Source organism: Hyaena hyaena, unplaced genomic scaffold (genome assembly GCF_003009895.1).
Source record: "Hyaena hyaena isolate Hyena2069 unplaced genomic scaffold, ASM300989v1 scaffold_40, whole genome shotgun sequence".
Lineage (NCBI taxonomy): Eukaryota > Metazoa > Chordata > Mammalia > Carnivora > Hyaenidae > Hyaena > Hyaena hyaena.
Genome location: NW_024080672.1, coordinates 3,697,125 through 3,709,926, shown reverse-complemented (window position 1 = coordinate 3,709,926; position 12,802 = coordinate 3,697,125).

The window sequence follows — 12,802 nt, the reverse complement described above, 5'->3', positions numbered from 1 at the left end:
AACTAGAATGTATTTTGCTAACTTGAAAAGTAACTTTGAAGAAAATTGTTCCAAATCAGAACTTTGATACTTGCGGTAAAGTGGACCACACTGGTTTTATTGGCATGTGGAAATCTGTACAGTTATCAAGACCCTTTGGCTGATGGGCCTTTCCAGATTTGTATTCCAGGCTAATCTGTCCAGGGGAAGCCCTTTGTATTGTAATGAAAGTGATCTTAGCAAGAAGCATCCTGGGCTTTTCCCTTTTGGGATTCAACATCCCATTACTTATCTTTGAAAAAGACCCCTGGACATATCTTTGTGTAACTATAGGATTTGATTTGCCTTTTTCTCTCTCTGCAATTCATTCTGTTTTCGCTCTCTGCGATCCACTTCAGGCCTTCTCCACTCCGGCCTAACACTGATGCTAAAATGAGCTTTTTTTTTTTTTTTTTTTTTTTAAGTAAGTTCCACATCCAATGTGGAGCCCAGTGTGGGGCTCATCGGAACTCAAACTCACAACCCTGAGATCAGGACCTGAGCTGAGATCTCGAGTTGGATGCTCAACCAACTGAGCCACCCAGGCCCCCCTAGAATGCGCTTGCTTAAAGCACAAGATGCTCCCCTCCTTAAATGCTTTCAGAGGCTCCTGACTGCAACCAGGATGAAGTATAAATTTCCTGCCATGAAATTCAGTGTCCTCCAGGTGACTCCAACATAACTGCACAGACCAAAGTCATATGACCGCATCACAAACTCCAGGCCCTGGTCAAATCACACCCTTCCTGTTCCCTAACATCACTCTGCTTTTTTTTTTTTAATGTCTTTGAGGGTAAGCATAGCTCCAGGCAAATAGTAAGCACCAAATCAATACCAGTTGAATGACAACAGAATTTAGGTAGGGGTATACCTACCTAAAGTTGTAAAATTGTTACACCTTTTCTGACAGTTTTCATAATCAAACACTCTATATTCAGGAATTGTGGCGGAGGTTTGCTTTCTTGTCACAGAATAATATATAGAGCCCTCAGCTGCCCCCTTAGGTTCTACCTTCATTGTCTCTTCCCTCTCGATATTACGGTTTCTCTAACTTCACTTATAAGGACACCAAATTAGTTTTATTTGCTTACCTGTGGCAAAGGAGGACTTCTAATGAAGAGGCTGGGATAGAGGAAGAGGCTTCTGAAAGGTCTGGCCTTGTGCTGAGCGAGGCAAAGGAGGGATCAGGGAAGTGGGGGTGGGGGACATTCAAGGCAGTTCAGCTACTGTCTCAGAAGTCTTGGTTCGGGGGGGTGGAAGGAACAAAGCGAGGCTGAGGACACATAGCTAAGAGAGCACTGACTCCCCAGGAGAAAGGGTTGTCAATCGTTTTACACCTGCGGTGTGGCCTTGGGCGGGTAGAAACATTGTCACTGTTCTGTTGGGAGCATCGCTGTGTGATTAACCAGCCGCGCGGATTTCCGGTTTCTCAGGGGTCTGATTTTCCACTTGTCCCTACACACACACACACACACACACACACACACACACACCACATTAATGCGCTAATGCTAGTGAAATTCATGGCAGAATCGAGTAGTGAGAGATCTTAGTTAATGACACCACCATCTGCCCAGCCATTTAAGCCAGATCTGGGAATCGTCCTAGATTCTGTTCCATTCCAGCATACAATATTTCATCTCTCACAGGATCCTGGTAGTTGTACCTTCTAATTATTTTTAAGTCTGCCCTGTCCACACTGTTACCATTGCCCTTACCTGGTTAGGCTTCATCATCTTCACTCTGGATTACAGTAAAGTGTATTAACTGTGCTTTCTGTCTTTTCCTTTAAATCCATCTTCACACTGTGGCCATAATACTCTTTTTATTTTTATTTTTTTAAATGTTTTATTTATTTTGAGAGAGAGAGAGCATGAATGAGGGAGGGAGACCACAGAATCCGAAGCAGGCTCCAGGCTCTGAGCTGTCAGCACAGAGCCTGCCATGGGGCTCAAACTCATGAGCCGTGAGATCATAACCTGAGCCGAAGTTGGATGCTCAACCGACTGAGCCACCCCAGCGCCCCAAATGGATATGATATTTTTACAAAAACTCAGGTGGTAGTTTCACGTATATATGTATACTCATTCATATATATATATATATTTTTTTTTTAATTTATTTTTTCTTGAGGATCTTGCCTATAGATTGTTCTGGTCTTACTGTTCCAACCTGTACTGGTGGCGCTTGAGGCATAGCTGTCATCCTGGGTTTTCTCTTGTGCATTAGCTCCCCTGCTAGTGAGATCATACAGCTTTCTCTTTCTTGGTTGTCTAATCTGTTTTGGTGGAACACATCTACCAGTGGCTTCCTGAGGAGTGGTATGTTAAGAACCCATTTTTGGAAACCTTATATCTACCTGAAGGTTTTCTTAATTTCTCCTTATATTTGTTTGATAGTTTGGCTGAGTGTGCAATTCTAATTTGAGGATCTCTGTCCTCTTCATATTTTAGAGGCACGTTTCCCCAGCATCTTTTAGCTGCTATTGAAAAATTCAGTGCTATCTTGGTGCTTGATTCTCTTTTGTGATATCTCTTTCTCTCTCTCTGGAAGGTTAATGACAGTCTCTTTATTCCTGGAATGTGTTCGGTGTCTTTTCATCCCTTGATCCAGGAACTTGGGGGTCCCTTTAAATTGGGGAGTCATGTTTCTATCTCTTAAATATTTTTGTATTATCTCTTTGATAATTTCCTCCCCTGTGTTGTTTCTTACTACTTTTTCTGGAACTCCCATTAGTCGGTCTTTGGTATTCCAGAATCAATCTCTTAATTATCTTTTTTTCCTCCTATTTTTAACCCCCTTTTCTCTTTTAGTTGTCTTTTCTAGGAGATTTATGGGTCTTGCTTATCCCACTCTTTCATCAAAATCTGAAAATTGCTATCACCTTTTTAGTTTTCAGGAACATGCTCTTGTGCTTCATTTCCTTTTGAGGCAGTATTCCGTTATTTAATGAATGGAAGCTCTTCTATCTCCTTAAAGATATATAAAGATAGATATAGATATAGATTGAAGCATTATTCTACTCTTTGTGTTTTTGATTCTTCTAATTGTTTTCTCTTCAAGTAATTTATTTTGCCTTTTCTTTCAAATTGAAGGTTTTCTTCCAATGTCCACCACTTCTTTGACTCTAGTTTCATAATGGGAGAAATCAAGTTGTTGGTTTGAAGCTCCATTGTATTGAAGGGATTTATCAGCAATCCACTGGCTCCTTTGTATTGATTGATGGCGTCCAGGAGATTTTATTGGAGGACATGTCAGTATGTGTATATATATGTTTTTTCTCCCTGTGGATTCAGGTATTCCAGAGAAAGTCCTTCAGTCTCCTGAAGAGAGTGAGGGATAGAGGCATATGGTGCTGGCTGCCAACTTTCTTAGAGATGAGTGTTCAAGGGGCCAGAGGCACATCACTGTGTTGACTTTCTCTTATTTTTCAGTTGGACACCTCTTCCCCAGCTTTTACTGTGTTTCATATTCCCACATCTAGAGTTTCTGAGGTTTAATTGTTCAAAGATTAAATCTCAAAGAACAAATAAATAAATTATGCAGAATGAGTCTCTTCCTCTGCAAGGGGATCTGAGGCTCTACTCGCTGTGATAGACTTTCATCTGTCCCTCTTGTTTTTAGCACCACACTCCCCCGCCACTTGCCTTTTCAGGAGGCACCTACCATTTGCTTTTCTGTAGTTTTGTGACGTGAATAGGCTTGTTTCCCATTGATATACTGCTTTCACTCTCTGCTAACTCTGTTCACTTTTCATCTAACAGCAACAGTAAAATTCTGGTCAACTATATTTGCTATTTTCTTCAGCCATGGGATTTGTACCTTAAAAAAAATGTCTTTACTTTAACCTCAGAGTGGGTTAATGAGGGAACAGGAATAAACAAATGTGTTCAATTCACTGTGCTTTCCCAGAAGGATTAGGTTCCATTTTGACAAGTTGAGTTTAGTATACCCATGGGGCATCGGTTGAAAATGTTCCACAGACAGCTGGGTGGATGAGTCTGCAGCTTTGGGGAAGAGGGGTTATTTGAGTGGTGTCAGTGGAAGGTACACTTGGAGTGAAGGGACCACCCTGGAGAGAATGTGGAGAGAGAGATAAGCCATGGATCAAGCATAGACTCCTGGGAAATCTAATGTTTATGGGGCAGGCAGAGGAAGAGGGAACCATGAAGGGAAATGTTCTAGAAGATCCATGAAAGCACACATTACAGAAGGCAAGGCAATGGTAAATTTATCAAAGTGGTAACTAATGATACCATTAGTGATAATGGTAAATGTATCAGAGAAAGCAATTAAGGCAGAGACCTTTGAATTTGGGTATAGCAAGATCATTAATGACTGGGGTAAGACAGTGTGGAAAGAGGTGAGAAAGGAAGTAAGAGGCTGACCACACTTTTGTTTTGTTTTTGTTTTTTGGTTGTTGTGTTTTTGTTTTCGTCTTTCCTTCAGAAACTACAGAAGTAATTATAGAGGGTGTTTCCATGGTTCAAGAACCAGATGAACAAATCTGTGGGCTTTTTCTACGGCATCCACTTTGGATACTATGCACACTTGATTTTAAAATACCTAATGAGGGGGTTCAGTTCTGTATTTATTTGTTCTTGCTATAGCCCATGCCTTTGTTGTCCTGTGGTTACCTGGATGAAGGTAGTTGGGCTGGTTTGAGTTTTAAAAATCATTTCCACTGATCAGTTCTCATAACTTTCCAGGGCTGGTGTGGGCAAGCCAGACTGTATGTGACTTCAGATTCTGAATATGTGCGTGAAGCTTGTACTATTAAGGATGCCTTTCTCCAATTATACATATGATGAAATGTTTGCAGGATAATAGAGACAGTGGGGTATAGTGGGAAAAAATTCCAGCCTGTTACACTTAGAATAAAGTCCAAGTTCTATTTTACTGGCATCTCTGAGGGAGCCCTCAGAATAGCAACCTCCTTTCCCTTGTCTGAGTTCTAAAGAAATTGAGACAAAAGAACAAGGCAGGTGGAGACTGAAACAGCATCTTTAGTACTGAGAGAGACTGGGTTGGGTTGGAACTCTTAGTTCTGGGCAAATACACTTCCTACCGCTGAAGCCCAGAGTTGAGCAGATTTGCCCAGCAATTTACAAGCCCAGACTGGGTGCAGAGAGAGCAACACAGCCTCCTATGAGGGCTCTGAGAGTCGAGTCCAGCATGCCCAGTTTACCCGGATTTATCCATCAGATAAACCTTTCCACCTCTCCCCACCCAGCCTCCTGGGAATGAGCAAGAGGCAGGCAAGAGGCTGGCCTCACCGCTGACCAAAGCATCAGGCCTGGGGAGAACTGAGCCTCTGAAACACATACTGGCTTTCAACACCCCAAATGATTGGATACCTGGCCCTGCTTTGTACTTTCCCCCTCACTCGCCGGCCTCCAGCCACACTAGTTTCCGTCGTCCTGGCCTCCTGTTATAGGGCCTTTGCCATCACGACCTCCAGCCAGGAATTCTCTTCTCCCTGGATCTTCACACGGAAGTCCCTCATGTCCTTCAGATCTGCTCACAGGCCATCTCCTTCCAGGGGCCCTCTCTGACCATCTGATATAAAATAATATCACTCCTTGATCCGTTATCAGTCTCTAAGCCTTTACCCTGCTTTCATTTTCCTTTCTTTCCTTTTTTTTTTTAAAATATTTATTTAAATCCAAGTTAGTTAACATACAGTGTAGTATTGGTTTCGGGAGCAGAACCCAGCGACTCAGCACTTGCATAGAACACCCAGAGCTCATCCCAACAAGTGCCCTCCTTAATGCCCCTCCCCCACTCAGCCCTGCCCCCACCTGCCCACCTCCCCTCCAGCAACCCTCAGTTTGTTCTCTGTATTTAAGAGTCTCTTACAGTTTGTCTCCCTCTCTGCTTTTATCTTATTTTTCCTTCCCTCCCCCTATGTTCATCTGTTGTGTTTCTCAAAGTGCGCACATGAGTGAACTCATAATATTTGTCTTTCTCTGACTTATTTCGCTTAGTGTAATACACTCGAGTTCCGTCCACGTGGTTGCAAATGGCAAGATTTCATTCTTTTTGATCACCGAGTAGTACTCCCTTGTATATATACACCGCATCTTCTCCATCCATTCATCAGTTGATGGACTTCATAGCTCCCTTTGTGCTCTTTCCCACCATAGAGTAAGCTTCGTGAGGGCAGACACTTTCTCTCTGTGGCTCTCTGCGGCGACATTAGAGTCTACACATAGTGGGAACTAAAGATACGCAGTTTGAACGGCGCAGGTCCACTTAGATGCAGATTTTTTTGATAAGTAAAGTAACATAAATGTATCTTCTCTTCCTTATGATCTTCTTAATAATACTTTCTTTTCTGTAGCTTTCTTTATTATAATAATATAATACATAACACATATAACGTACAAAATATGGGTTACTTGACTGTTGGTATTATCATTGAGGCTCCCAGTCAACAGTAGGCTATTAGTCATTAGATTATGGGGGAGTGAATATGATACACGGATTTTAAGCTGTGCAGTGGGTCACTCACACTTATGACCTTCATGGTGTTCAAGGGTCAGCTGTATTTATTTATTGAATGAGTGGGTGGCCCCATGAACTTGGGAGTCTGCCCCAGTTCTGCTGCTGACTAACAGCTCCATCAGCATGGGCCTCTGTTGAAGAGCCACCAACTTCTTTGAAGACCAAATGAAACAATGTGTGGGAAAGAGATGAGAAAAGTACTAGACTCAACTAAAGGCATATTACATGGTGGTTATTCTCTGTAACAATAGTCTCTCTTTTGGAATCAGGGAAGAGTCTCTTGCCACCTCAGGGAGCGGTAGGTAGGGTGACAATATTGCAGGATTTCCCAGGACCATCATCATATGAAAATATTCTCATCCACTGTGTCTAGTCTTACCCTTGTATTTGCCACATTGCGCATCTTAAGTTTTTAACTGAGAGATTTAGCCACAGTAGGTAGCAAAAAGGGGACTGATTCTAAAAAGAATAGGTCTAATTTGCATCAGAAAAATAAAAGAATTTCTCATTGGAAGACAGCACTTTAGCCATGAGTCCTGAAGGACTGAAGGCTTCAGCCGCTACTACAAAATTACTTTCAAAACCGACGGAAGCACACTAGAAATCCATTAGGGAGCAATCTTTGGGCATGTGATTTTCTTCTCTGCAGGTAAACATGCCCTTAAATCACTTGCAGTTTTAGGACCTGTAAGTTTTACGAATGCCGAGATAATACAGTCTACCTAGGATTCTGCTTTTGTCAAAAGTTACATTGAAGCAGATTTTCTTTTTTTTTTTTAATTTTTTAAATTATTATTTATTTTTGAGAGAGAGAGAGAGAGAGAGAGACAGAGCACAATAGGGGAGGGGCAGACAGAGAGGGAGAGACAGAATCCTAAGCAGGCTCCAGGCTCTGCGCTATCAGCTCAGAGCCCAACATGGGGCTTGAACCCACAAACCGTGAGATCATGACCTGAGCTGCAGTCTGGCACTAAACCGACTAAGCCACCCAGGTGCCCCGAAGCAGATTTTCTTATATTATGTGATTTATACAGTGATACATGGAAGATACATGGACTTTGAGATCACTTAGATCTGGCTTCAAATTCCAGCTTTATTATTTGATAATAGCTAAGTGGGGGCTTGAAAAACTAGTACTTAGTGTCCCATCTGGGTATGTCTTATGTAAGCCTCTGGATTCAGGGCCTTTCTAAGAATATGTCACAGTCAAACACATGTTGCCCATTAATAAGTGAAAGGCTCTGAGATGTTCTGGAACCAGGAAGCCTATTTAAGTTTGTTTAACCCAAAATTTCTCAAACTTTTGTCCTTTCAATATCTATGAATATTTTACTGAACTAGGATCCTATGGGAAATCCTGGCTTATAATAAGGCCACACGTATCTTAAGAAATCAATGTAGCTTCTCTTTCTCATTTTATTGTTGATGACTCAGTTTATCCTCTCCATCCTGACTCCTTCCACAGTTTTCCCAACCTCCAGTGGGATATTGGTCCCATTCTCCATGTACTGGTTTCTTAGGGCTTCTATAAAAAGTACCACAAATTATGGGGCATAAGCCATCAGAATTTATTATCTCATATAGCAGTCCAAAATCAGTGCATTGCCTGGGCCATGTTTCCTCTGAAAACTGTAGGAGAGGAGAGGAAGTGGGGACCCTTCCTTGACTCTTCTTGCTTTTGGTGTTTGCCAACAAACCTTGGTGATTCTTGGCTAGTAGATGCATCACTCCAATCTCGGTTCCCACTGTTACATGGCTGTCTTCTCTGGCTTCTTTCCTCCCTCCCTCCCTCCCTTCCTTCTTTTCTTTCTTTCACTTTCCTCCCTGGGTTTCTTTGCTAAACATCAGTTACATTGCATTACAGTCTCACCCTAATCCAGTGTGATCTCTTTCTAATTTAACTGATTACACCTGCAAAGACGTGTTTTTCAAGTAAGCTCGCATTCTGAGGGGCTGGGGATTGGTCCTTCGGCATATCTTTTTCGGGGAACAAAATTCAACCTGTAACAATCCGTGAAGCTGCTCTGGGCAAAAGAACTTAGGAGTCATCCTTGCTTCTTTTCTTTCCCTTCATAAACAGTGGGGGTTTCCTTACAAAACGCAGCTCACACTTTACACCACCCACACTCTCTGGGTCCAGCCTTCCTCTCTCCTGGAATATTACATGAGCCTCCTAATTGGTATCCTGGTTCCATCCTTATTCTCCTATCGTCCACTTGCTAGGTGGCAGCCAGAGTGATGGTTTCACACTTCACAATTTTGTTTAGACCATGTGATTCCCTAACGTTAAGGAATATGAATACAGCTAAAAGTCTTGGCCCTGGCCGCCCTCTGAACTCATCATGTGCCTGCCACATTCTCCTTCATTCACTGTACTCCAATCAACAAACAACAAACAAGCATATTTGCACCTCAGGGCCTTTGCACTGTTTCCTCAAGGCTGGTTCCACCCTGAGATGTTTCCTAACCATAACTGGAGTGTTAGCCCAAACACTTTTCTGAGGTCATCTGGAGCAGGAAGGGCCTAAGATACAGAGGTTCCTCTATTGTGTTTTGTTGAGTAAAGACCACAGAGTGTGTTACATAAATTTTTTTAGATATTACACAAAAATAGAAAGGCTTTCCTGATCAAAAATTGGTTGGTTTGGGAAATGCCCAGCTAAGTTTTTACAGGTTGATTTACAACAGAAATTCTCAGCAACATAATAATTTAATTCTGCAGGGATATGTCATATTTCCAAATTTACCTGAAAAGGGAGGAGGGACTCTGGCCCACATAGTACATCTTGGGGGACGCTAGTATTGCAGCTAGGGAATAGTCTTTGCAGACTAATTAGGATTGGCCTTAACTCCTTGTTTTACCACTCAGTGGTGTGAACTTAGGCCAATAACTCAAATTCCCCGAGGATCAGTTTCTCATCTCTAAAACTGGATACGAATAGTACCTGGGCCCTCAAAAGTGAGAAATAAAAATATAAGGCAATTAGCACATCTCCGGGTACATAGAGAATGCCCAATGATTGGTAGCTATGACTGATATTTATTATGATGAGGCCTTTGATCCTGAGGATGCCTTTCTGTTTCAAAACTGTTATTAGCATTTTGGGACATGTCTGCTTTTTGACTTGCCACCCCCACTCAAATTTTCCTTCCGGCTGGAGTGAGACTTCACAGTAAAGCCCTCTTCTGTTGTGTCAGATAACATTATTTTCTCCTCTTCTGATTCTTTTTATCCTCCACCTGCTGCATAACCCAAGTTTATCTCCCTTTCTTGTGAGTCCAAATGTAGAAGGCAGAGAGGGGAATGACTAAGTCATGAGCAAGACTAGACACTCCTGTCTGATGCCTGGGGGGTGGGGGGGGTCCTGTGAAAAGGAGATAGGCATGTTCTTGGTGCCCCCTCAGCTGAAGGTTGCCTATCTCTCACCTTATGTGTCGTGTGCTATGTCCTTTCTGGGAGAAGAGTGCTTCAAATACCAATTTTAGAAATTAAGGGATGCCTGGGTGGCTCCGTTGGTTAAGAGTCCGACTTTAGCTCAGGTCACTGCTTGAGGTTCAAGCCCCGCATCGGGCTCTGTACTGACAGCTCAGAGCCTGGGGCCTGCTTCGGATTCTGTGTCTCCCTCTCTCTCTGTTCCTCCCCTGCTCACGCTCTCTCTCTCTCTCAAAAGTAAATAAAACATTAAAAAAAAGAAATTAAAGTGATGTCTTGCGGAAAGTGAGGAGTGGACCCCTTCTTCATAAAAAGGTTTATTTAGATAAAGGTTTGTTTATACACATAAATAAACCATTTGTTTGCATGGAAATCCTTTAGCAAAAGAGCTAGAATTGGGATTTGGTTTGGTATTTAAGTTGAGGGTTGCATAATAATACTTTGTTACAGGATTCAGGTGCTTTGGTTATGCTTGAATGATCTGGATATGTGCTTAAATCTTTTTAAAGTACAGGGGCACCTGGATGGCTCAGTCGGTTAAGTCTCCAACTTTGGCTCAGGTCATGATCTCATGGTTCATGAGTTTGAGCTCTGCATTCGGCTCTGTGCTGACAGCTCAGAGCCTGGAGCCTACTTCGGATTCTATGTCTTCCTCTCTCTCTGCTCCTGCCCAGCTCACCCTCTGTCTCTGTCTCCTCTCTCTCTTTCACTCTGTCAAATAATAAACATGAAAAAAAATTAAAAAGCAGTCTTTTTAAAGTAGAGGAACCACTTTCTTGTACTCTTCTTTGGTTACCAGTTTCATGGAAATGTCTGTTACTAGTTGGCCTGTTTTGTTAGTTAGTTTTAGGGAATGTTTTTATTATGTGGGGGGCCAGTTAAATAGGTAAAAGGGGAATCTAAGCAGCTGCTCTCTTGCAGCTGTCACATTTATTCCCATCCTTTGATTGGAAGAATCTACAGTATAAATAGGGGCGTGGGAAGGCGAGAAGAGAACAGAGGGCTGCTTGACACGTTTGCCTTCTTTGTCCTCATTCTGGAGTTTGTGTTTTTGATTCTTTTTTCATTGATAGAACATAGTTTCCAATGGTTTCTTCAGGTTTCTTTTCTAGAAGCCTCGGGTATCTGACCGTGTTAGTGGTTGCTTCCAAACACAGAGGACAACTTGGCAGGATTGTTCCCTTTGTCTCGTCTGCTGATCATTTTTCTTCTTTTTAATGTTTATTTATTTGGGGGAAAGCATAAGTAGGAGAGGGGCAGAGAGAGGGAGACATAGGATTCGAAGCAGACTCTGTACTGACAGGCTGACAGCAGCAAGCCCAATGTGGGGCTTGAACTCCCCAACCGCGAGATCAGGATCTGAGCCATAGTCGGATGCTCAACTGACTGAACCACCCAGGTGCCCCTTCTGCTGATCATTTTAATTGGGATTGGAGTGTGGTGGATGGAAAGTAGTTTCCAGCTCATTTTTCAAATTAGGAACATGAGACCAACATGTGTGGGTAAATATTTAACAACCAGGTTTCTGGGGGAGTAGGGGTAAAGCCCTGATTTGTGGTGTTTGCTGATTTCTGTGATGTAAATACTACCCCCATGGCTGATTTCAAAATACCAACAAGATGTCCTTGAACACAGAGTTGGAAAGAAATGCACTTCAACAAACCGTTATGTGCTCTGTCCACCAAATACAAAAACCATAACCCTGAGTCATGGTAAAATGTAATAAATAGTTATGCAGTGATGAGTTTTGAGTATTTATTATATTTTTCATTTTTAAAAATTGTTTAATGTTTATTTTTGAGAGGCAGAGAATGAGGAGGAAGCAGAGAGAAAGGGAGACACAGAATCTGAAACAGGCTCCAGCCTCTGAGCTGTGGGCACAGAGCCTGATGTGGGGCTTGAACTCCTGAACCGTGAGATCATAACCTGAGCCAAAGTCGGACACCTAACCGACTGAGCCACTCAGGTGCCCCTATATTTTTCAATAAAACTTAGTGGTAAGTTTTCATGGTTTAATTTTTAACAGTGCCTTTGTTGAACAACTAGCTCTCAAAGTTCTTTCAACACATGAAACCCAGAGAAGGGACCCAGAGAAGTTACTCTCTTGCCAAAGGGTCAGTGAATGAGGTGGCAGAAGCTGGATTAGTGTCAACTGTTTCTAGAAATCAAATTTCTCTAGGAAGTTTCACTTATTAATGTTTCTGTTCATTCATTATTATTTTTTACTACTGTTACAGGTTGTTAATTATCTATGGAGACAAGAAAAGAATATCTGAATATAACTGTCACCAAAGATGGGAGTGTGGAAAACAGATTGGATTTAGAGCCACAAATAAATCCCGGTTTTATGTCTTGGCCCTACTTCTCACTCACTTCTTTGTGTCCAGTTTTCTCATGTCCAAGATGAAAGAATTGGTCCACATGAATATCTGATATCTATCTGTCTAACATATCATGATTCATTATTTGGATATTATTCTATCAACTTAGACATTATTTAGACATTATCACTTCAACAAATATTTGCTGATACCGATTACATGCACGCTTGTTATGGATTCTTTTCCTGGGTGGATTAAAGAGTATATAGTAATTGTAATTACTATTATAACAGCATCGCACACTTATGCAGAGCCTTCTAATTTACCAAAGAGAAAGTGTACTCTGAGTCTTGAGGTTCTGTGTGTCTAGGAGGACGAGACACATCTCCATAGAATGTTAGAGAAAGAAGAGTCCATTCTAAAAGAACAAACAGAACCCTATTCCTAGGAAACGCAAGAGGTCATAACCAGGTAGTAACAAGGAACGAGGAACAAGCTTTTTTTATTTTTATTTTTTGCCACA